Consider the following 24,308-nt stretch of genomic DNA (forward strand, 5'->3'; position numbering starts at 1 on the left):
AACTGCTTTCACAGTGGATGTGAGGCCCACCAAATAGGATAGAATTTGTACCAGGCAAACCTGGTCAAAAATCAGTGACTGGGGAGATCATAGGCCCTAAGGAAGAACTCATTGTTTGGCTAAATTGACATGGTATCAAACTGAAGCATAAATATGTTTAAACCAATAAACAAACTCAGCTCTTAGGAACTACTAGAGACTTGTAGGTGTTCAAGATGGTTAGAATCAATGATGATTGAGTGCTCAGCCTAAACTATGCCGATGATTAACATGTGGACTGGCCAAGTTGTGTTTCTATATTCAGAGATTTATACATTTAAGTACTCCTAAATAAATAAATACATACTAATACGCGTGTAGATACACGTGTGTGCGTGTGTGCGTGTGTGTGTGGTTGTGCTGTGTCTGTGTCCTTGTAATAAGTGACCAACTGCTCTCATATTGAATCTGAGGCTTGTTCTGCAAGAAGGGATTTGAAACAGGTACTGTAAATCCAGTCCAAAAACCCGTGGCTGTGGAAGTCGTAAGGCCTTGGGAAGAACTCATTACTATTTAGCTAAATGTACACAGCATCAAATTTTAGTTTAAATATAAGTTTAAACTGTTGTTAGATAAGCATATATATATATGTGTGTGTGTATGTATGTATATGTATATATACATATATATATAAATATATATATGTATATATATATTTAAATTGTTGTTAGATAAGCATATATAGTGTGTGTATTATTTTATATATGTATTACATGTATAATATATGTGATATATATATCAACAACTAAAGAAAAGAGACCACAAAATTGAAAGAATTGAAAGAGAGAATAAGATTTAGGAGAGGATGATGGGAGAAAAGGGAAGAGGAAATTATATAATTACATTTTACTCTCAAAAAATAAAGCAATTATTTAAAAAAAAGCAGTGAGCCACAAAAAGACATTAAGGGAAAAAGAGATATTTAGGGAGAAGACAAAATGACAAGGGTGGGGAGTGACCACAATCAGAGTATATTATATGAGTGCATTAAACTGTCAATGTGCAAATTTAATTAATAAAAAATAATTGTTTTTACTAAACTTGGGCATATTATATAACTTTAAATTTTTGAAATTCTTCATTCAGTTTTAAAAATACTTTTTGCACAAACTTTTTTTCTATGTCAGACATTTCAGAGCAAAACAACATGATTCAAAAAGCTTTCATCGAAAATAGGTGCTGCAGAATACAGAAGGAGAAGTACTTTCCTGCTCTAAGTAACTTGTCAATTTAACAGAAAAAATAAACCACTGGTTGTACTTTACAGACATTTATTGATGCATGAACATGGCATATCACAGTATTCCCATGAGTTCACTGACAGAAGTGTTAAAGAAGAACTCTAGCCGTGAAGAAGGAGAGAAAGGCACTCATGAATAAAATAGAACCCACACACTGAAAATGGGGATTTTCCCCCACTTTATGCATCAAATTACCTGGCAAATGATTTTTCAGCTAGAATAATCATGATGGGCCACCAAGACATAAATTTTTGTTCCAAAGACAGGATGAAGGCTATGAAGAAGGAAGGTAGGAAATGAGTCCAGAGAGACAGACTGATGCCCAGGAGAAGATACACAATGAGCTCTGGTCTAGATTTCGGAAGACTCGGGGACAGATTCACAAGTAGGAGCTGGGGATTCGGCAGCTGATGTGGTGAGTGTGGTGCAATGGGAAGTAGCTGCTGTCAGTTACAGGGATTGGGAAGGAAAGAGGAGCGTCAGTGACCACGACAAGACAAACACTTGACACAGAATTTTAGTGGTTGAGTATAGACCAACTGGTTCTGTTACTGATGGCAATGGGAGACTAGAGAAAGACTTCTGTATTGTCCTGTCCCAAGAGGATGACTGGAGCCTTGAGAAAAATGGATGAAATTATACAAAGAAGGGAAACCTAAGGCTAGAGCCTGGGAGACTCCAAGGCAGTGCTGAAGTTCAGATTTCTGCATTTTTTTCTCTGACCTTGTAATTCCCATCAACACAATGTTCCCATCCATCAGAACTGAGTACTCTCTAACATCTCTCAGTGGCTTCTGTGTTCTGAGAAGTATAAACAGCTTCTCTGTTTAACTAGACCTTGAACCAAGTAACACTGGCCTTCAGTGTCTTGGCAACTTGATTTGGTTTTAATATATGCTTCAGAATTCTGATCAGAATGTTGGTAGGGACAAGGGAACCTGCTAAAAATAATGAGGCAGAAAGCCACTGATACTCTTGGACCCAAAGGAACAAAGAAAGGTGATACACATAACAAGGAGGAAACCATTGTAGCCAGGAGATAAGATCTATATGGTAGAGTTGCACTGAAAATACAGCCAAGCTTCTGCACAATAGGGAGAAGAGGGATGAGGTACAGGGAGGAGGCAGGGGGAGAAGTGAGGTTTCCCCTACCATTCATCTCTTACCATTGCCAACCATCTGGAAACTATGTGCAAGCCATAGAGAATTAGTAGAGGTTATCTGAGGTGTAAAAAGATAGAGACTGGTGGAAGCCATGTCTGGAAGCACAAAGGATATACCCACATATTTAACTTCTGAGATTTCCGTTCTCCTCTGTATCCTGGATTGCTTGCTATTAAGGACAAGTTCCTTTGCACTGGCCAGAACTATTTAAATACTAGCTTTTTCTTGCCTTTTATGATCTTTAATTAATATTAATGAATAGTTCAAAAAGGTATTAAGCAGCTTGTCAAAAATTCTTTTTCCATTTTTCTTTTGCATTTTTTTTCTATATCTTAAGCTGTATAGATTTAAAATAATTCACAGAGAAAAACAAAACAAAAAACAATATAAGAAGAGATATATAAAATGAGAGATTTTATTTTATATTTGTGCAAAACATAAACTACCCAGATACTATTCATATTAAATAATTTAGGTGAACATCCTTGGGGGAGAGGATGGTGGTGGTGGTGGTAGTTTTTGTTGTTGTTGTTTGGTTTGGTTTGTTGTTGGTTGTTTGTTGTGGCCAAGTGCTTTAGGAAAGGTTGTTCCTTCCCAGTTCCTTCCCAAATCTTGGTCCAGCTTAAAAAACAAATCCAAATGCATCAGAATGTTAAATACTATTTATTGTTCACTGGTTTCATCATTGTAATTCATCTGCCAAATCTGAGGACTGGGTGGTCTGAAACCACACATTATAATGAAACACGCATGTGTTAGGAACTCTTGGCATTATGAACAAAAAAAACCTAATGATTTTATTGCTCACATCAAGAGTTCAATCAAAATAATGTGACTATCAAATGGTATTGGAGTGAGTCCTAGAATTCTGTGTTTCTGCTTGTCTCAGACTGAGTGGAAAACTTAAAGCACTGCTAGTTTAGGTATATTTCGGAGGAGGCTAAGATGGAGTTATAGAAGGCTCTAAGACCCCGCTATAGGCAAGGTATTAACAAAGAGTGTAGTCTTTCTTGATCTGGGAAGCCAGGAATTCCCTAAGGTTGAGAATATCCTTGGAACCACCAAGTAAAGTGAATAAAACAGGTTTCAGAAAACACCCACCAATGCCTTCTGTGACATCTCTACCTGGACATTACTTTGGAGGCACTGTTGAGTATTGGTAATAGAAGACAGTATGCAATGGAACTTGTTTGTATAAAATACACTTGGTTAATGTCTAATCTGTTACATGTGTAAAAATCAGAATCTGGTGTAGAAAGAAAAAAAAAATTCTCACAGCGCTTTGTAACAAAAACTTAAATTTTCCAAATCAACATCAGGGACAAATCTGAGGGGGAAATGACAACATAAGAGTAAGACTAAGAGTTAACACCCAGTGAATCTCACTCAAAGTTATGCAAAAGACTGATTCTCAAAAGAGGAGAAACTTGATTCATGAAAGAAGAAATATTAATTCAATAAACAGAACCAAATGTTTAAACCTTTTTAGTCATCGAGCACACTGCAAGTAAAATTGTTAAAGACAAATTTTGTTACAGATCTCTTGGATTGAATTAATCAACCACAACATTCTGCCCAAAACCAAATGATTCAAGATACACGCAGAGAAATCTAGTAAAGAATACCTCATGGTATTGTTTATATTGGTGAAACAACTCATATCCCTGTAAAAAAATAAAATAAAATAAAATAAAAAAGGATGATTCAGCAGATAAATATATTTATGTAGTGTAACATTAATATTAACGACAATCATATTTTAAAGATCTGAGAATATCCATGTCATATGAGATTGCTTGAAATAGTAAATACATATAAACATCACCCATAAAAGAAAACGTGACAACACGAACCTTATTAAAATTAACACGTTGTATTCATTATTACTCAAGAAAAATAGTAAAGTGTAAAGCAAGCCATAAATTTGAAAGAATTATCCCTAATACATGTTATCTCACAACTGATATCACACAGTAATGTGAATATAATTAAGTAAATGGCATGTTTCTGCCTGGTTTTACACAGTTAGAGTGTAACATATGAGAGAAGAACAATATTAATTAATACACCTGAATGTTGACTTAGAAAGAAGGTGCCAATCGGGAAATAGGTATCAGGTCATTAGGTTTCTGGCTGCCAATTGACAAGTGAGTGCTGTGGTTCCTTTAGTTGAGCTTGCAACATCCTAACCCTTTGCTATTGAGAAAGTGATACTGGCTTATGTGGTCACCTGAGGAAAGCCCACCTTAGGATTCAAAGGCCACTTCAAAAACGAAGTTCTTTGTCTGCTTGAGAACTTCGTGACTTACTTTAACTGCATTGTCCACAGGACTTACATACTGAATCCCTGAAAGGTTGACTTGTTCTTTATAAGAATCAGACCCATTCCAGTTTTAACACAGATTTTTTTTTAATTACAATAGTATCTTAGTTACTTTTCTATTGTAGTGAGAAACACCATGACCAAAGCAACGTATAAAGAAAGGATTTAATTGGAGGTTTTCTTATAGTGCCAAAGGGTGAGTCCATCATGATGGGAAACACAGCAGCTCCCTTAAGCACTAGCTAAGAGCTTATTGACCAGCTCTTATTGATCAGAGCTTATTGATCAACTTGGAGGCAAAGAAAGAGAGTCACCTGGAATGGCATAGGCTTAAGAAACTTCAAAGCCCAAACCCAGTGACTCACCTTGTCCAACAAGACCACACCTCCTAATCCTTCCCAAACAGTTGCACCAACTCTGGGTCAAACATTCAACCATAGGAGCCTTGAGGGCCATTCCCATTCAAACTACCATAAATAAGATCTGATCCATGTAGTGGGATGGAAATGTAGAAAAGGATGCCCCCTGATTTAAGCTTTGTTGCCTTTCGATGCTTAGTGTTCTTTTCCATCATGCTGGGCTAACAGTTTTGTATTTCTGTTCTTCACTTACACCAATTCTCACTATCACTTATATCCATTGTATTCGGGGGAATAAATAAAGGAGATGCTATTGAGATGACAATGGCAAGTGGACAGATGGGGACATCATTTTGATTGAGAAAATAAGAAAAGAGGAAACAGTATATAAACATAGTTACATGGAGGTAGCATGATACTCTTCTACATTTTTTGTTTTGTTTTGTTTTGTTGTTTTGTTTTGTTTTGTTTAATGCCTTGAGAAGACTCAAACAAGAACTTAGTTTATTGTTGCTTTTTGGAAACCTGGTAATTTGGCATCAAGTAAACAGAAAAATGAGAACAGTATGAACAACAATAATGAGGAAAATAATGAGGTTGAGGAAAAATGCTTTATGTAGAAAGAGGATTCTGTAATGTATCCCAAACTGCACTAACCAGATTGATAGGATGATATCATCCTTGTCAATCATAGGAGCCTGGTCAACCAAGCCTATGGAATCTTCTTAGCATCTTTTAAGATGAATCACACAACTCAGACACTATTTTCAGAGTCACAGATTATATATAAAAAGCATGAAATATTTGCATACATATGTACCTCTGTAGATTGCTGTCTGTATGCAGGTGAGAGCAGGTGAAAGATAAGGCTACAGCCTCTGATTGGGCAGTAAAAAAAAAAAAGGCAGGCTGAGAGTTTTAGAGAGAGGAAACAGAGACACCAGAGGGATAGAGACAAGGAGACAAGATGGAACCTATAAAAGAAGAAACTGAACCTGATCCACGTGGCTTAGAAGAGTCACAGGTAGCTATAGATAGCATAGAAGGGCAATAGAGTAATGTAGGATGCATTTGCCCCATTTAGGTGTGTAGCCTGTGTTTCTATCAATTGAGTTTTGAGTTCTTTATGTGGGCATTTTGAGGGTTGAGAATTTACTGATATAAATCTGACTGATAAATTACAAGCCTTTGGAGTATTAATTATAAGGGGCTTGGGGGTTAGAGACAGCAGCTGCCAATCCCACAGGGGCTAGCAGGAGGTACATGGCTCTAACCCCTATCTTCTGGGAAGATGTGAGCGGTGTGGCAGCAGTGAACCACAAACTTTGGGAAATTGGGCAAGCTGCCACTTGGGGATAGCCATGGGGGTGGAGAGACTGCGTCGCTGGAAAGTTGCCAGCCTTAGCATGAATGCATTTTAAAGATGTCTTATGAGGAATTTTTAAATAGATTTTTAAAAAGTCGCTATAATTAAAAACTAACATTTGTTTCCATTCCTTTCTTTTATTTTTGAGATTATAATATAATTACATCATTTCCTCCTTCCTTTTCTCCCTGCAGGCCCTTTCATATGCTCCTTGCTCTCTTTCAAATCCATGGCCTCTTTTCCATTAATTATTGTTACATATACATATGTATATGAATATGCACATATATTTCTAAACATAACTTGCTCAGTCTATATGTTTCTCATATGTATGTTTTAGGGCTCATATTGCATAACCAGTTGGCGTGTGTTCCTTGAGGAATTCTATTTCTCCTGCTCTCAGCATTACTTAATTACCCTTTTTAAAGATATGTTTATTTTTGTGCATGTGTGTGTCTTTGTGTTCATGTGCACATGTCCTGCAGATACCAAAAAAAAAAAAAAAAAAAAAAAAAGAGCATCAGATTCCCTTAAGCTGGAATTAAAGGCAATTATGAGCCTCCTGGTGTGGGCGCTGGGAACCAAACTTGTGGCCTTTGCAAAAACAGCAAGTGCCCTTAACCACTGAGCTATCTTTCAAGCCCCCTATTATATATTTTTATAAATAAAATTAAAATGTATATGCTATGGATCCATCACTAAATCTAATCAACATATTAGTTGCTAGGGAAAGAGGATAACGTAAATAAAGAAAATATCCAATAAAAAATATTTGCTAACATTAAACTAAGATTGTAAAGTATATTTCCAGTTTTGTGAAATGTTTTCATTTGCTAGATGTCGATAAGCAGCATCTTGAACTCAAGACTCAGTGATCTACATTTGCTGACTCTTCCATACTTTCTATGCATAAACTTTCCTGTGTCTTACAGCTTTTAAATAGTTTTCCATTAATATTAAATTGTTACATTCCAAATGCCATGAAATAGAATGTGAAAACACTACCTATTAGTCAATTGGCTTATAAGGTTTTTACTGTTGTTCTTGTTGCTGTTATTGTTGTTTTGAAGGCAAATTCATGTTTGAGACAAAGCACTCATGTATTTTGAAACTCTGGATACTAATTAAAAATGTGTTTTTCAGAAATGTCTCAACTTCTGCTTAACCTTTGTGAATAACTTTAAAGTAATTGTGCTCTACAAGTAACATTTTGAATTTTAATGAAATCAAAATATGTTGTAAAAATAGTGTATCTGTAGAAATTTGTTGGGTGCATGCTGTTTTGTCCTTTTTAACTTTAATCATTTCTGGTTTTTATGGTTCTGGCTGATTCTCTTCCCTCCCCCCTGGCTACTTACACATATTCATATACTCATAGCATTTATTCTATAACTACTGATTTCAAAGATTTATTCTACTTTTATACAAGTATTGATTTTCTGCACACTTGTAAAATAGCACTCAAATCCATTTTTCTATAATTAAGTAATGAATATAGGTTGAATCACCCTTCACAGCCATGTGCCTATAATAATTAGGGAACATACTTTGCTATTTTCTCCTTACTACACTTCCTAAATTTTTATGAATATTGTCAAGAACTGCAGAGAATGTGGGATTTGTAAGCTAATTAGTTAACCCATTAGTAGTAGATGGCACCAGACTCTTGGCTCGGTCTCAGAGGACTCTGTTTACAGCACTAGAAGCAGTGTGCATTGCATTGTATATGAATCAATTGAAAGATGGATTCCCCATGATCAGTTCTTTTTTGCATTTTTACCAGTTGTGACTTTCTGTACTGATCTCCATTTGAAAAAATAAGTTTGTTTGATGAGGGTGACAGCCACAATTATCTGTGGGTATAAGGCTAAGTATTTAAAATGTAGTTACTAATTGTACTTGTTTAGGGAAGTGGTATTAGTAGATCTCCTCTGGGTCCCAGGGCCTCATCATCCATGGGTAGTAACTATTTTTACAGTACAAAGCACTAATTCCCTCTTATGGCATGGGCCTTCAGTCTCATCAGACAGCCGTTGGTTTTTCTCAAGATATAAGTCACACTATTGTGCCTTTGAATGTACTTTGTATTGCTGGTCACTGTGTTTGTATGCATCACAACTGGATAGGACCACCAATTGCTCTTCTCCCTTGGCAGCTTGTATAGCTCCTTCTGGTACCATGAGAGCTAGCCGTCAGTGATGAGGCCAATTCTTCTGTAAATTCCTCCTTGTATGTAGGCATTTGCATGAGTCACTGGAATAGTTGCTGAGACCACTGTCGAGAGTCTGGTGATTGTGTGATAGTTAAGGAAAACATATCTTTGGTGCCAGCCATTTCTTCTGTTAACGTTGAGGCCAGCCTAAAGCTTTTCCCTTAAATCAGCAGTGCTGTCTCTTCTAGTTAGTGCTTTGTTCATTTAAACACTTTGTACTAGATTATGAAAATTGACTAAGAAATGTGAAGGGAAATGATAATAGATTGGCAAGAAGGACCGTGGATTCATCTTCTTAGTAATACTTACTGACATATTTGTAAGATTTTCTTTCTATATATGTTTTACATACATATGTACATGTGTGCATGTGTGTGTGTGTGCATGTGTGTGTGCATGCATGTGTGTGTGTGTGTAAGTGCATGCGTGTATGTGCATGCATGCATGCACATGATTCCTTTGATCAATATGGGATCACAGCAGAATTTAGTTTTTTTTTTATTTTATTCACAATTTATGACATTAAATTGTGTTTACATTGTACCAGAACCACATTTTCATACATCTACCTGTCAAATACCATGCAAGCTACTAGAGATTTAGTAGAAATGAGACAAAGTTCCTGCCTGAAATATTTCACAGTTGAGAGGGAAGAAATATAATTTAAAACTCTCTACGATGTAATACGCTGAGCTAGAATAAAGGAAGAACATAGGTAGGCTATTTCCTCAGACAAGGGTGTATTTGCTTCTTCTGTGAAGATTTCCCAAGGGACATTGAGACACTCGGGTTATTTTATGGCAATTTACTTGCACTGTCTCAGCTTGTAGTTCTTCCTTTGATGGGTCTAAGCTGGAGTGGTAAAAGCAGAGTCATGAAGCGTGGGTAGGGGAAGGGTTAGGCAGAGAAGTGGTCCCTAATCCTCTGATAGGCCTTCTTCCACTTTAGAGGGGAAGGTCATAACACCCCATTGTAGTCCTGTAATGTCACACTGCAAGGTCAAGCAATCTTTAGATTGGTAACTGAAGGGAGAATCTGATGGTACTTTGTTCTTAGTGTTAAGAAGATGAGTAACTGTTGAAGGAGCTATTTAAAACCGTGGCACTCGATCTTGCTTGTTCTTAATCAGCCGCCATCTCCCCGACTAGCCTAGGCCTGAGGCCATGAGCAGCAGCGGAGTATTCTTTGCTGCTCTGCTCAGGCTGCCAGCTCAGGTGGGCCAGAAGTACCTGCCCTAGCACCCACGATGCCAGTGTAGGAGATGGCTCTGCCAATCTCCCACTCTGTCTCCACAAGACTGAGCTGAGCCCAGGCCATCCTACCATCCATGCGGTACCTGGTAGAAATGAGACTCTAATGGTTAAAGATTATCCAATAGCTTTATATATTTGGTAATGCTCAATAACAAAATGCCCACACAATTAGAGGTGTAACCCAATACCCAACCTAGATATACTAACTACCTTTGACTGCTAGAAACATGTGCACGTCTGCATCCATGTTACCCTCTCTCTTGTCCTCTCTCCCCTATCTCCTCTTCTTCCTTCTCCTCTTCCTCTTCTTACTCCTCCCACCTTAGCTCCTCCCAACTTGTGGGAAAATATGCCACTACAAGTAACAGCAGTGACTTATTCAAACTGTTCACAAATCAAAGTGTTGGTTCATGACTTTCAAAATTACTGGACTCTTCAGTAAACTATGATTAAGAATAATTTGTGCCTTCCTTCTTGTTTAGCTTCTTTGGGTCTGTGAAGTGTAGCAAAGGTATCCTATTTTTATGGCTAATATCCACTTATAAGTGAATATATACCATCTATGTCCTTTTGGGATCTGCTCAGAGGAGAAAGGGAGTAGGGAAGGAGGAAAGATCATGGGAAGGAGTGACCAGGAGGCTGACAGTGAGCAGGATATAAAGTGAGTAAGTAAAATAGGAGGAGGAGGGAGAGGAGGAGGGAGAGGAGGAGGGAGAGGAGGAGGAGGAAGAGGGAGAGGAGGAGGAGAAGGGAGAGGAGGAGAAGAAGGGAGAGGAGGAGGGAGAGGAGGAGGAGGAAGAGGGAGAGGAGGAGGAGAAGGGAGAAGAGGAGGGAGAGGAGGAGGAGAAGGGAGAGGAGGAGGAGAAGGGAGAGGAGGAGGGAGAGGAGGAGGAGGAACAGGAAGAGGAACAGGAGGAGGAACAGGAGGAGGAGGAGGAGTAAATTTTTTAAAATAAAACATAAAAAATAATAATTTTGACTGATGTGATACATGTGTGTAAACATATACTTGTATGGATCCAGTAACAATTAGTAAAAACCAAAAGAAAAAACCATCAATGTGAACGAGAGCAAGGAGGGGTATATTGAGAACATTTGGAGGGAGAAAACAGGAAGAGAAATATTGTGAACAAATTGTAATCTCAAAAAAATAAAAAGAAATTAATTTTCTGTATTTTAATTAAAATTTATATAAATTAAAAATTAAAAAAGAATACTTGTGAAGCTAAAAAGATAGCTTGGTGATTAGAGTACATAAAATACTGCTCTTGTTGAATTTGGTTCCCAACACCCATGTCTAATGGCTCACCATTGTGAGTGGTGCCTCTCTGTACTGGTGGTCTTGGGTTCTATATAAAAGCAAGCTGAGCAAGTCATGATGAGAAGGCAGTAAGCAGCATTCCTCCATGGCCTCTGCATCTGCTCCTACCTCCAGGTTCCTACTCTGAGTTCCTGCCCTGTCTGCTAGTGATGTAGAAGTGTAAGTCAAATAATCCCTTTCTTCCTTATAGTCATGTTTCTCCAGAGTAGTCGAATTTATAGAAGGAATACCTGTCTGTCTATCTATCTATCTATCTATCTATCTATCTATCTATCTATCTATAGAGGATTTATTAGAATGACTTATAAGCTGTGATCCAGCTAACCAAGCAATGCCTGCCTATGAACCTAAGGCCCAAGAATCAAGTAACTCTTCAGTCTGTGAGGTTGGATGACTCGGTTGGTCTTCAGAATATGTTGGGATCTTGAAGAACTAGAATCTAATTGTAATGAATAAATGGACTTGTTACCTAGGGAAAAAAAAAAAAACAAGAAGAAAAAGAACAAAAGCTTTCTTCTTCCATGTCCTTATAAAGGTTTCCAGCAGAAGGGTATGGCCCAGATTATAGTAGGCCTTCCCACCTCAAAAGATCTGGATTAAAGGTCTGTCTTTCCATCTCAAAGATCACTAGTAGAAGTGGACCTTCCCATTTCAATTAAGCAAAATTCCTCATAGGCACCTAGTTTTGAGCATTAGTTAATTCTAGATGTGGTGAAGCTGACAACCAAGAATAGTTATGACACTCCCAAAGTTGCTTTTGGTTATGCTGTTTCATCCCAGCAAGAGTTACCCTAATTAGAACAATGTTGTTTATGTGCATGCCAGTATGTGAGTATGCTGTCTGGATGTGAGTGACTCTGGAGGTCAGAAGAGGGCAGATGCTCTGAAGCTGCCATTCCAGGCAGTGTCCTCCCTCGTCAATCAATAATTAGGAAAGTGCTCTATAGCTGAATCTTATGGGGGTATCTTCTCAAGGAGGTAGCTTCTGTTCATATAACTCTAGCTTTCATCAGTTTGATATAAAACTACCCAGCACACATATAAATACAAATATATATATATACAAATAAACAATATATCTTGTTCTAGAGGAATAGTTTTTTTTATTAAAATCACCAAGTAACATTTTTTTTTTCAAATTTTTCAAAAAGTCAAATAGTAGTGTTACTTGGCTAGGCCACTTTCCTATGCTATCTGTGTTAATTAGGCTTTTACTGCTGTGAACAGACATCATGACCAAGGCAACTCTTATAAAGGACAACATTTAATTGGGGCTTGCTTACAGGTCCAATATCATCAATGTGGGAACATAGCAGCATCCAGGCAGGCATGGTACAGGAGGAGCTGAGAATTCTACATCTTCTTCTGAAGGCTGCTAGTGGAAGTCTGACTTCCAGGCAGCTAGAGTGAGGGTCTTAAGCCCACACCCACAGTGACTCACCAACTCCAACAAGGCCACACTTCCTAATAGTGCCACTCCTTGGGTCAAGCATATACAAACCATCACACTATTTATAGTGTTTATTTACACAGAACAAGCGTCTTATTCTTTTTCCTTGCTATAAGATGAAACCATTCTACCTCTGATGCTCAACTCTGGTCCAGAGTAGAAATAAGAGATTTTTATCAATGAATGTTTTGTTTCCTTTCAACTGAAGACCTTCCCACTCAAAGAAAGTCTATTCTAATTTGTTTCCACAGACTTATACTCTTACAGAAAACATGAGTAGAAACATTTGTTCATCCTGTTTCCAGCGTAATGTGTATAAAAGAATTAGCATGAGGTCTGCATCTGCTATCCTGAAAAGGGCATTCTTTGAGGTTGGTCTTGGCTGGTATTTGGAAACTTAGATTCCTAAATGGTGCCAACAATTTGCTATCTAATAAAAGTGGATTCCTGTGTATACCATGTCTCTGAAAACTATGCTTTATGTTGAATGCCCTCTTAGCTTCTGACAACCAGAAAACCTGGCAGAGGCAGAGAGTGCTTATGAAAATCATCCTCAATAAAAATAAAGAAACATATATAAGTATTTAAATATGAACACTGAGGCTCTAGTGAGCTTTGCTGATAAACACTTTTCACTTGTCAAAATTCAGTGTCCTGAAACCGAGCCCTGTATGATTCCATAAGGCAAAGCTCCTGAAAGTTTCACCTGCTTTCCCCCTGGATTTCAATCTTCATATCTTTGCTCTTTGTTGATCTTTGAGGGTTTTTATCTTCTTGCCTTAATAAATGATTATAACTCTACAGGGAGTCCTTTAAGGCCTCCTTATGAAACTCCAAAGATGAGAGTGGTCTTGGGGACCCCCATTCAGAAGGAAAAATACCTTTTACTATATGTCCTATACTATTTACACCACACAAAAAAGACTACATTTTGGATAAAAATTAATTCTAGAAATAAAACTTAAGATCTGAGAATCATTAAACCTACAGAAGGTTCCTCAACAGTGTTAACTCTTGATATACCCCAAAGTTTCAATGTTTGATTGTAAAGGTGTTATTCAGACAGGTTTCCCAGGAAAAAAAGTATTAGGATGTCTTTTAGAGGTGGCAACAATAACACAGACCAAAATCTACCTTCTTATGCAAAGCCTATCAGAAAGCAAAGGTATTATGAGGTATATGTTTTCATCCTGTTGGTCTTTCTTTGGATGTTATTGCAATTATTTGCTGTTTTAAATCTTTTACCATGAACTTCATGTGAGTTTGTATGTGTGCATGTTTATGTGTGTACATGTACACATGTGTATATTATGTGTGCAGATGTATGTGGGTATAGGCATATATCTATGTATATGTAAATGTGTGTACATGTTTATGTATGTACACAAACATGTATGTTATGTATGTACACACGTGTTTATGTGTGTACATGTACATATGTATGCCTATGTGTGTATACAAGTCTGTGTCTGTACATGTATACATGTATGTATATATGTATGTGCAGCTGTATGTGGGTATATGTATACATATATATGTAAATGTGTATGTGTGTGTACATATATACATGTGTGTGCAGAAGTATGTGGGCATATGTATGTATGTATTATATGTGTGTGTATATGTAAACATGTGTGTGCATACATGCAAATGGACTTACCTTTGTTTGGACTCCAGATATTCAGAAATGGTAATTTATAGAAAGCCAATGAATATGTAAATAATGACATGATTATGAAAACAATCAATCTGGAGACAGTGACATCTATGGCTGTGCCTTGCTAACAATCAGAGACTTTTAAGAAACAACACCAAACAAAGCTGAAAGGTTACAGAGCTTGTGAGAGATTTTCCAGCTGCATATGTATGTCTTAATCTCAATACATAAGCTTCTGGTGAATCTTGATTTTTTTTTAATATTCATCAACAAGCTGGTAAATGTGGACAAAATATCTGTCGTTATGTGAGAGTCCATGTTTCTGTTGTTTAAAAAAAAAAACACTGGTTTATTCTCATGTGACTTTTCATGGAAGTATTTGTTCTAGCATTTCAAATCATTCACTAGAAATCAACAGGCTAGAGTGACTGGGACTTTAGAGATAGCTCAGTCAGTAAAGTGTTTGTCGTACAAGCTAGATGAACTACGTTTGAACCCTAGCACTCATGCTAAACAGCATCAATGTTTGGGAGCAGAGACAAACAGATCCTTGGTGCAGGGCTTACTGGCCAGCCAGCCTAGGCTGTCTGACAAACTGCAGGACAATGAGGAGACATTGTCTTAACAAGCAAGGTAGCTAACTCCTGACACTTGAAGTTGATGTCTGGCCTCCACACATGAATGCACACATGGACATTCTCTCTCTCTCTCTCTCTCTCTCTCTCTCTCTCTCTCTCTCTCTCTCTGTCTCTCTCTCTCTCTCTCTCTGTCTCTCTCTCTCTCTCATTGCACACACAAACAAACACACACATACACATTTTAAATAAGTCACAATAATAAACAAACAAGCTTAAACACATGTAGCCTGGCATAAAATACTATTGTTTACTCTGTCAGTCACACAGATTTCTTCCAAGGTGGTAAAATACATCTTGACATTCACAAACAATGGTTCTGAAATGACTTAGTTAATGAGAAAATTTAAACTACTTCAAAGTTTATTTTTAGACAAGGCAATATCAGTTAATATACTTTAGCTTTATTTATTATATCATACAAATATATTACACATAATGATCATGTTAAAAACAAATAATCTTACCACTTTCATCCTGCAAAATATCATTATTTTATAATTGATGCCTATGTGCATACTGTGTCTACCTCTTCAGGGTCAACAGACTCCCAGTCTTTGCTTTCATCCCATGTGTGGGACGTCCTCCTAAGGCCAAGCAGAAAGGCATTTTTCATGTGCTTCAAATTCTTGCAGGCTTAGATTCCGTGACTGGTTTCCGTGTTTCTCCATCCATGTCCTGCTCCTTGCCTCAGAGCTTCATAGAAATGTGTCAAATGTAAAGTTTTAAATGTATGCAAAAGAAAATAGAAGCTAACACTTTTCAAAGAGATAGAGAGATGATAGATAGATAGATAGATAGATAGATGATAGATAGATATAAAGAACTACTATGCTTATTAGCATGCTGTATAAAATCATTTTGAAATATTTTTCTGAGTACATTTGCCTTGTTTGTTTAGGTGAGTAGCTCCAAGTAACTTTTTTTTTTTTTTTTTTTTTTTGCTTTTCAAACAACAAAATAAAAAGTGCTTGGTTTTAGTTGCTTAATTTTAGAAGAAAGGTCTCCTAGCAATTTAAGGACCCTTAATCAGACCCTTCACTGAATTGTTTTTATTTTAGTGTGTATGTGTAGGTGTAGATATATACTAAGTGTGACTCTGTCATGCAGATTGTCTCTTCTCAGTGAGACCTTGCTGACTGCTGAATGCCAGTGTCCCTCATGGTCCACAGACACACACCAACACCCCAGCAGCCCCTCACAGGAGCATCTGGCTTTCCCTCAAATGCTTCAACCCCTGTAAGAATCTTCCTCACAAAGCACTATTTTAGTTCCTTAGTTTTAACCCACTGCTTCCATTTTGGATTCTACAACCCAGAAATTTCCTTAAGTGCCTCCATCTGAATTGGTATCTTCAGTTTTTATTAGCAGAGTTGTCTCCATTCTTTCAAAAAGAACTTTTCATTTCTTTTTCCCATAATTTATTTTTTATTCACTTTACATCCCGATCATATCCCCTCCCTCCTCTACTCCCAGTCCTGTCCTTACAAATCCCTCCTCCAATTACCACCTTCCCTTTTCCTGAGAGAAGGGAAAACCCATCTTGAGTACCACCCCATCCTAGGACATCTAGTCCAGATGGAAGATAGAGACTAAAATGGCCACCTCTTGTAGCCAGGCAGAACTTCCAACAGAAGGAGGGAGATGTTAAGCCACCCACAAAACCTCCAACAAAAAATGTATCCTTCCTACAAGAAGCACACAGATAAAGATGGAGCAGAGACTGAGGGAATGGCTACCCAATGACTGTTTCCAACCTAAGTCTGGCAGGACTAAGCACAGCCTCTCCCACTGAGGCCCAACCAGGCACTCCATGTAGGGGAAGGGGATCCAATGGTAGGCAACAGAGTCAGAGACAGTCCCTGCTTCACATAAAGAACCCAGCTGCACATTTGCTTCAAATGTGTCAGGAGCCTAAGTCCTGCTCCCAAATGTTCTTTGGTTGGTGGCTCAGAATCTGTGAGTCCTCCTGAGCCCAGGTTAGTTGACTCTGTAGGTCTCCTTGGGATGTCCTCGACTCTTTCAGCTCCCTCAATTCTATTTCCCCCCACACTCTTTGACAAGACTCCTGGAGCTCCACCTGATATTTGGCTGTAGGTCTCTGCATCTGTTTCCACCTGCTGCTGGATGAAGCCTCTCAGGAGACAGTTATTCTTTGTTTCTGACTGCAAGCATAGCAGACTCTCATTAATAGTGTCAGTGGGTTTTTTTGTCTTTTTTTTTAATTGGGTATTATATTAACATTTCAGATTTTATCCCCTTACCCCACTTCCTCCCACCACTCAGAAACCGCCTATTCCATCCCCCCTCCACATGCTTCTATGAGGCTGTGCCCCCACCTACCCCCCACCCCTACTATCCCCTCCCCACCATCACATTCCCCCACACACACTGTGTTCATTTTTCATGGGACCAAGAATCTTCTCTCCCACCTATGCCCAACAAGGCCATCCTCTCCCACATATACCGCTGGAATCATGAGTCCCTCCCTATGTGCTCCCAGGCTGGTGGTTTAGACCCTGGGGGGCTCTGGTTGTTGGGTATTATTGCTTTTCTTCTGGGGACACAAACCCTTTCTGCTCCTTCAGTCTTCTAATTTCTCCATTGGGAAACCCTTGATCATATCAGTGGTTAGCTGTGAGCATCTTCCTCTGAATGTGTCAGTCTCTGGCAGACCTCTAAGGAGATAGCTATATCATGTTCTTGACAGCATGCACTTCCAGCCATCCACATCAGTGTCTAGCTTAGGTGACTGTACATGGGATGGATACCCAGGTGGAATTGTCTCCAGATGGCCCCTCCTTCAGTTTCTGTCCCATGTTTTGTTTCCATATTTGCTCCCTTGAGTATTTTTGTTACTCGTTCTAAGTAGAACTGAGGCATCCCCTCTTGGTCTTACTTCTTCATGAGCTTCATGTGGTCTGTGGGTTGAGTCTTTGCTATTCCAAGCTTTTGGGCTAACATCTGTTTAACAGTGAGTAAATACCATGTGTGTTCTTTTGTGTTTGGGTTAACTCACTCAAGATGATAATTTCTAAATCCATCCATTTACCTAAAAATTTCTCGAATTCACTATTTTTAATAGCTGAGTAATACTCCATTCTGTAAATGTACCACATTTTTTGTATCCATTCTTCTGTTGAGGGACATCTTGGTTCTTTCCAGCTTCTGGCTATTAAAAATAAGGCTGCTATGAACATAGTCGAGCATATGTCCTTGTTATATGTTGGGGCATTTTCTGGGTATATGCCCAGGAGTGGTATAGCTGAATCCTCAGGTAATGCTATGTTCAGTTTTCTGAGGAACTGCCAGACTGATTTCCAGAGTGGTTGTACCAGCTTGCAATCCCACCAACAATGGAGGAGTGTTCCTCTTTCTCCGCATCCTTGCCAGCATCTACTATCACCTAAGTTTTTGATCTTAGACATTCTAACTGGTGTGAGGTGGTATCTCAGTGTTGTTTTGATTTGCATTTCCCTGATGACTAAGAATGTTGAGCATTTCTTAAGGTGCTTCTCTGTAGCGCAGAGCCTCGCCGATAAGGAGAACGCCACACTCAGGATTCTTCTGACAGCATTTATTGAACAGCTCTTCAAGATGGAGAAAAGGGGAAGGACGCCGAGCTCAGAAAGCCCGCTGCTTAAATAGAGCTTTGGGAGACGTGTAGATCCCTCATTGGCTCAAATCTTTCATCCAATTGTCATACTCGGTTTTCGCGCCATGCGCAGGTGCATTCTCAAGTAAAGCTTCTGTGAAGAACCAGGAAGCAGAAGCCTGCGCCATCTTTTAATGGCAAATGCAGCTCCTCACATCTCCCCCTTCCTTATTAAACTGCAACAACAATTGAGGACTGTTAGGTTGCCAATCTAGCCCACCGTTCTACCGATAGGCGTTCAAGGCAGTTAAACAGTACGAGACCCTCCACACCTTTTATCCCGTGCAATGGGAACCTGAGCCCCGGGAAGTGTGGAGGACCACCACTAGGATACCTGGTGCAATGGGAACACGAGCCCTCAGGATATCCTGTTAAGTGATGGTGTCTCATTGTTTAAGCAGATTCAACCAGGCTTGAGGGGATGTTCCCTGCTCCAAGGCAAGCAATGCTTGCATGATCACCACCTTATCCTTTTGATGTTGTTGTTTGAATTTGCAGAGCAACCAGAGGGTAAGCAGCACTCCCCCAAAGATCATGCAGCCAATTAACCCTACCTCCACTCATTCCTTAAAGTAAGAAAAGACCGAAGAGATCCATGAGGAGAGTCCCTGGGTCAAGGAGAAATCCAAGTGAGTAGAATTGATCTGGACGATAGCAATCCACAATCGTCGCATGGTCTCATCAAAATCAGCCATCCAATTCTGCAATAGCTGCTGAGATAAGATTCTTGAAAGGTTAGTTACCCAAGTAAAATTTTCATATTGAATGGAGGTATTTATATACACAAGCAGGAGAACACAGGTGAAAACACTTTACCACGTGCACCATACAGCTGAGGTCACTAAACAGCAAAACAAGCTATGTGGGATAAACAATATATTTATCAGAGTGTGCTTCAGCTGTTATAGGCTTTTGACAACCAAGTCTTTCATCAGGGTATATGGTTCCAGATGGCTGCAAAGTTGATCTAGCCACTTTCTACTAAAGTCGGCTCCCAACACTTCTCAGCCATTCAAGTTTCCTCTGTTGAGAATTCTTTGTTTAGCTCTGTTCCCCATTTTTTAATAGGGTTATTTGGTTGTCTGGAGTCTAATTTCTTGAGTTCTTTGTATATCTTGGATATTAGCCCTCTATCTGATGTAGGATTGGTAATGATCTTTTCCCAATCTGTTGGTTGCCATTTTGCCTTATTGACAGTGTCCTTTGCCTTACAGAAGTTTTGCAATTTTATGAGGTCCCATTTGTCAATTCTTGATCTTAGAGCATAAGCCATTGCTGTTCTGTTCAGGAACTTTTCCCCTGTGTCTGGGTATTCCCGGGTCTTCCCCACCTTCTCTTCTATTAGTTTCAGTGTATCTGGCTTTAATTGAAGGTCTTTTATCCACTTGAATTTGAGCTTTGTACAAGGAGGTAAGAATGGATTGATTTGCATCCTTCTACATGCTGACCTCCAGTTGAACCAGCACCATTTGCTGAAAATGCTGTCCTTTTTCCACTGGATGGTTTTAGCATCTTTGTCAAAGATCAAATGATCATAGGTGTGTGGGCTCATTTCTAGATCTTCAATTCTATACCATTGATCTTCCTGCCTGTCTCTGTACCAATACCATGCAGTTTTTTTTATTATTGCCCTGTAGTACAGTTTGAGGTCAGGGACGGTGATTCCCCCAGAAGTTCTTTTATTGTTGAGAATAGTTTTCACTATCCTGGGTTTTTTGTTATTCCAAATAAATTTGCAAATTGCTCTTTCTATCTCTATGAAGAATTGATTTGGAATTTTGATAGGGATTGCATTGAATCTATAGATTGCTTTTGGCAAGATGGCCATTTTTACTAAATTAATCCTGCCAATGAAGGAGCATGGGAGATCTTCCCATCTTCTGAGATCTTCTTCTATTTCTTTCTTCAGAGACTTGAAGTTCTTGTCATACTGATCTCTTACTTGCTTGGTTAGAATCACTCCAAGATATTTTATATTGTTTGTAACTATTGTGAAGGGTGTCATTTCCCTAATTTCTTTCTCAGCCTGTTTATCTTTTGAGTATAGGAAGGCTACTGATTTGTTTGAGTTGATTTTATATCCAGCCACTTTGCTGAAGTTGTTAATCAGGTTTAGGAGTTCTCTGGTGGAAGTTTTAGGGTCACTTAAGTATACTATCATATCATCTGCAAATAGTGAAATTTTGACTTCTTTCTTTCCTATTAGTATCCCTTTGACTTCCTTTTGTTGTCTAATCGCTTTGGCTAAAACTTCCAGTACTATATTGAATAGGTAGGGTGAGAGTAGGCAGCCTCGTCTAGTCCCTGATCTTAGTGGGATTGCTTCAAGTTTCCATTTAGTTTGATGTTGGCTACTCGCTTGCTGTATATTGCTTTTACTATGTTTAGGTATGGACATTAAATTCCTGATCTTTCCAAGACTTTTAACATGAAGGGATGTTGAATTTTGTCAAATGCTTTCTCAGCATTTAGTGAGATGATTATGTGGTTTTTTTCTTTAAGTTTATTTATGTAGTGGATTACATTGATGGATTTTTGAATATTGAACAATCCCTGCATTCCTGGGATAAAACCTACTTGATCTTGGTGGATAATTGTTTTGATGTGTTGTTGGATTTGGTTTGCAAGAATTTTATTGAGTATTTTTGCATCAATATTCATAAGAGAGATTGGTCTGTAGTTCTCTTTCTTTGTTGGGTCTTTATGAGGCTTAGGTATGAGAATAATTGTAGCTTCATAGAAAGAATTTGGTAATGTTCCTTCTGTTTCTATTCTGTGGAATAGTTTGAAGACAATTGGTATTAGGTCTTCCTGGAAGGTCTGATAGAATTCTGCGCTAAAACCATCTGGCCCTGGACTTTTTTTGGTGGGGAGATTTTTAATGACTGCTTCTATTTCTTTAGGGGTTAGGCGACTGTTTAGATGGTTTATCTGCTCCTCGTTTCACTTTGGTACCTGGTATCTATGTAGAAAATTGTCCATTTCATCCAGATTTTCCAATTTTGTTGAGTATAGGCCTTTGTAGTAGGATCTGATGTTTTTTTTTAGTTTCCTCTGTTTCTGTTGTTATGTCTCCCTTTTCAGTTCTGATTTTATTAATTTGAGTACTGTCTCTGCACCCTTTGGTTAGTCTGGCTAAGGGTTTGTCTATCTTGTTGATTTTCTCAAAGAACCAGCTCCTGGTTTTGTTGATATTTTGTATAGTTCTTTCTGTTTCAACTTGGTTGATTTCAGCACTGAGTTTGATTATTTCCTGCCATCTACTCCTCTTGGGTATATTAGCTTCTTTTTGTTCTAACGCTTTCAGGTGTGCTGTCAAGTTGTTGATGTATGCTCTTTCCATTTTCTTTTTGTGGGCACGTAGAGCTGAGTTTTCCTCTTAGTAGTGCTTTCATGGAGTCCCACAGGTTTTGATATGATGTGTCCTCATTTTCATTAAATTCTTTAATTTCTTTCTTTATTTCTTCCTTGACCAAGTTATCATTGAGTAGAGCATTGTTCAGTTTCCATGTGTATGTGGGCTTTCCGTTGTATTTGTCCATATCAAAGACAAGTCTTAGTCCATGGTGGTCTGATAGTGTACAAGGGATTATTTCAGTCTTTTTGTATCTGCTGAGGCCTGTTTTGTGACCAATTATATGGTCTATTTTGGAGAAGGTACCATGAGGTACTGAGAAAAAGGTATATTCTTTTGTTTTAAGATGAAATGTTCTATAGATGTCAGTTAAGTCCAACTGGTTCATAACTTCTGTTATTTTCATTGTGTCTTGGTTTAGTTTCTGTTTCCATGATCTGTCCATTGCTGAGAGTGGGGTGTTGAAATCTCCCACTATTATTGTATGAGGTGCAATGTATGCTTTAAGCTTTAGTAAAGTTTTTTTTATGTATGTGGATGCCCTTGCATTTGGAGCATAGATGTTCAGAACTGCAAGTTCCTCTTGGTACATTTTTCCTTTGATGAATATGAAGTGTCCTTCTTTATTGCTTTTGATTACTTTTGGTTGAAAAATGATTTTATTTGATATTAGAATCGCTACTTCAGCTTGTTTCTTGGGACCATATGCTTGGAAGATTGTTTTCCAACCTTTTACTCTGAGGTAGTGTCTGTCTTTTTCACAGATGTACATTTCATGTATGCAGCAGAATGTTGGGTCCTGTTTATGTATTCAGTCTGATAGTCTGCGTCTTTTTATTGGAGAATTGAGTCCATTGATATTAAGAGATATTAAGGAAAGATGATTGTTGCTTCCTGTTATTTTTGTTATTAGAGGTGGAATTATGTTTGTGTAGCTATCTTCGTTTGGGGTTGTTGAAAGACTACTTTCTTGCTCTTGCTTGATTGTAGTTTCCCTCCTTGTGTTGGAGTTTTCCATCAATTATCCTTTGAAGTGCTGGATTTGTGGGAAGATATTGTGTAAAATTGGTTTTGTCATGAAATATCTTGGTTTCTCCATCAATATTGATTGAGAGTTTTGCTGGGTATAGTAGTCTGGGCTGGCATTTGTGATCTCTTAAGGATTGTATAATATCAGTCCAGGATCTTCTGGCTTTTATAGTCTCTTGTGAGAAATCTGGTGTAATTCTTAAAGCTCTGCCTTTATATGTTACTTTGCCTTTTTCCCTTACTGCTTTTAGTATCTTCTCTTTGTTTTGTATATTTGATGCTTTGATTATTATGTGACGGGAGACATTTCTTTTTTGGTCTAGTCTATTTGGGGTTCTGTAGGCTTCTTGTATATTTAAGGACATCTCTTTCTTTAGATTAGGGAAGTCTTCTTCTATAATTGTGTTGAAGATATTTACTGGCCCTTTAAGTTGGGAGTCTTCACCCTCATCTATACCTATTATTCTTAGGTTTGGTCTTCTCATTGTGTCCTGAATTTCCTGGATGTTTTGTGTTAGGAGCTTTTTGCATTTTGCATTTTGCATTTTCTTTGACCGTTGTGTCTATGTTTTCCATGGTATCTTCTGCGCATGAGATTCTCTCTTCTATCTCTTGTATTCTGTTGGTGATGCTTGCATCTATGACTCCTGATCTTTTTTCTAGGTTTTCTATCTTCAGGGTAGTCTCCCTTTGAGATTTCTTTATTGTTTCTACATCCATTTTTAGATCCTGGAAAGTTTTGTCTAATTCCTTTATCTGTTTGGTTGTGTTATCTCGAATTTCTTTAAGGGCTTCTACTTGTTTACCTGCGTTCTCCTCAAATTCTTTGAGAGTGTTGTTTATGGTTTTTTTTTTAAAGTCCTCTATCATCATCATGAAAAGTGATTTTAATTCTGAGTCCTGCTTTTCCGGTGTGATGTGGTATTCAGGACTTGCTATGGTAGGGGAACTGGGTTCTGGTGATGCCATGTAACTTTGGTTTCTGTTGTTTACATTCTTAAGCTTGCCTTTTGCCATTTGGTTAGCTGTAGTGCTACTCGCACTCGCTGGTTCTGACTGGAGTCTGCCTTTCCAGTTATCCTGGTTGTGTCAGAACACCTTGGGGTCTGGATGTCTCTATGATTCTGAGCTCCAGCTGTTCTGGGTACAGTGGCTTTTCTAGGATATCTCAGGATAGGATATAGTCTCCACAGTAGTAGACCAGCTAGTTGTTTGCTGCTCTGAGTGTAGTCGCTCCTCTAGGATGCTT

This window comes from Arvicanthis niloticus, chromosome 14 (genome assembly GCF_011762505.2).
Source record: "Arvicanthis niloticus isolate mArvNil1 chromosome 14, mArvNil1.pat.X, whole genome shotgun sequence".
Taxonomy (NCBI): domain Eukaryota; kingdom Metazoa; phylum Chordata; class Mammalia; order Rodentia; family Muridae; genus Arvicanthis; species Arvicanthis niloticus.